The following is a 2,500-nucleotide window of genomic DNA, read 5'->3' as shown; positions in this document are numbered from 1 at the left end:
TAACACACACACACACACACATATAACACACACACACACACACACACACACATATAACACACACACACACACACACACACACACATATAACACACACATATAACACACACGCACACACACACACACACATATATAACACACACACACATAACACACACACACACACATATAACACACACACACATATAACACACACACACACACACACGCATACACACACACACACACACACACACACACACAAATATATATATATATATCAAATCAAATCTCTTTATTGTCACATCTCTTTGTACAAGTACACGGGTGAGTGAAAATCTTTGTGCGTGACTTCCTGTTTGTTCAACTTGTTATGTGACATTTACAGCAGGAAGACATATAAATAGAAGAAATAAATTCAAAAGCCTGGATAGAATAATATAATATATAAAATTTGAATTTAAAGGAGAATTGCATATTTACAGATGGCTGGCGCCATTTAATTGAAGTGTTTGGTCCAGTTGGCAGATAATTTCTATTGTTTTGTGGAAAAGAGTGAATGAATGAATGGAGTTGTTTGTTACTATGAGTGTGTGTGTGTGTGTGTGTGTGTGTGTGTGTGTGTGTGTGTGTGTGTGTGTGTGTGTGTGTGTGTGTGTGTGTGTGTGTGTGTGAGTGTGTGTGTGTGTGTTTTTTTTTGAGACTACAGTTTGGCCAAATCTCTATGAGCCACATGGAGAGGACATCGATGGGCTCACTGAGTGTATCACGGACTACATTAAATTCTGTGTGGACTCCACTGTCCCAACCAAAACTGTTAAATGTTACCCAAACAACAAGCCGTGGGTAACAAAGGACATTAAAGCTCTCTTAAATGACAAAAAGAGGGCTTTCAGAGCTGGAGACAAGGAGGAGGTGAGAACGACCCAGAGGAAATTGAAGACAACCATCAGGGAGGCTAAAAATAGGTACAGGAGAAAGCTGGAGTTGAAACTTCAAAAAAACAACCTAAGAGAGGTCTGGAGTGGAATGAGGAACATCACTGGCTTCGGGACTAGTAAGAACAGAGGAGTGGAAGGCAACATGGACAGGGCTAATGAGTTAAATCTGTTTTTTAACAGATTCGACATTACAGGTTCTGTCCCCCCCTGCCTGGATCCCTCAGATGGCCCTCAGAAGCCCACTGCACCATCCACCCCTCCTCCTTCTCCTTCCACTGATGGACTACCTCACACCTCCACCACCCCTTCACACATCACCTCTACACTCTCTATCACCACTGACCAGGTGAGAAGACAACTTAAAAGACTCCAGAACAACAAGGCTGCAGGACCTGATGGCATCCCCCCCAGGGTGCTTAAAGCCTGTGCCGACCAGCTTGGGGGAGTTCTTAAATATGTTTTCGACTTGAGCCTGAGTCTACAGAGGGTTCCAGTGCTGTGGAAGACGTCGTGCATTGTTCCTGTCCCGAAGACGCCTAGACCGAGCGGCATCAAGGACTACAGGCCTGTAGCATTGACGTCTCACATTATGAAGACCATGGAAAGGCTCATCCTGGATCAGATACGGCCTATGGTTCAGCCACTTCTGGATCCAATCCAGTTCGCCTATCAGCCACGTCTGGGAGTTGATGATGCCATCATATACCTCCTGAACAGAGTCTACGCTCATCTAGACAGGCCAGCCAGCACAGTGAGGATCATGTTTTTCGATTTCTCCAGTGCTTTTAACACCATTCGGCCTGATCTTCTGAGTGAGAAACTGAAAAGGATGAAGGTGGATACCCACATTGTGACCTGGATTACTGACTACCTTACCGGCAGACCACAGTATGTACGTTTGCAGCAGTGTGTGTCGGACAGGGTGGTTAGCAACGTTGGTGCTCCACAGGGGACTGTCCTCTCTCCCTTCCTTTTCACTCTCTACACCACGGACTTCAACTACTGCACAGAGACTTGCCACCTTCAGAAGTTTTCTGATGACTCAGCAATAGTTGGATGTATCAGCAAGGGTGATGAGGATGAGTATCGGACGACGGTGAATGACTTTGTTGAATGGTGCGAGATGAACCATCTGCAGCTTAATTTAACAAAGACTAAAGAACTGTTTGTGGACCTGAGGAGGGAAAAGGCATCGGTGACCCCTATGTCCATCAGGGGGGTCAGTGTTGACATGGTTGAACACTACAAATATCTAGGTGTTCACATTGACCATAAACTGGACTGGGGTATGAACACTGATGTCCTCTACAGGAAAGGCCAAAGTCGCCTCTACTTTTTGAGGTGTCTGAGGTCTTTCAACATGTGCCGGACCATGCTGAAGATCTTCTATGAGTCTGTTGTGGCGAGTGCTATCCTGTATGCTGTGGCATGTTGGGGGAGTAAGCTGAAGGTGGCAGATGCCAACAGACTTAATAAACTGATTCGTAAGGCCGGTGATGTGGGTGTGGAGCTGGACTCGCTGACGGCAGTGTCAGAAAGGAGGACTCTGTCTAAGTTGAGGGGTATTATGAACAATGTAT

At 45.5% G+C, this 2,500-nt stretch overlaps 1 protein-coding gene across 2 annotated transcripts in view; it reads right to left on the bottom strand.

The window, feature by feature from the left end:
- LOC143517657 (caspase recruitment domain-containing protein 11) overlaps positions 1-2,500 on the bottom strand; it is a 22,701-nt gene that overhangs the window by 14,903 nt on the left and 5,298 nt on the right. The gene's annotated exons all lie outside the window — the stretch shown is intronic.

This window comes from Brachyhypopomus gauderio, chromosome 6 (assembly GCF_052324685.1).
Source record: "Brachyhypopomus gauderio isolate BG-103 chromosome 6, BGAUD_0.2, whole genome shotgun sequence".
Lineage (NCBI taxonomy): Eukaryota > Metazoa > Chordata > Actinopteri > Gymnotiformes > Hypopomidae > Brachyhypopomus > Brachyhypopomus gauderio.
This window is presented reverse-complemented; position numbering and strand designations above follow the sequence as displayed.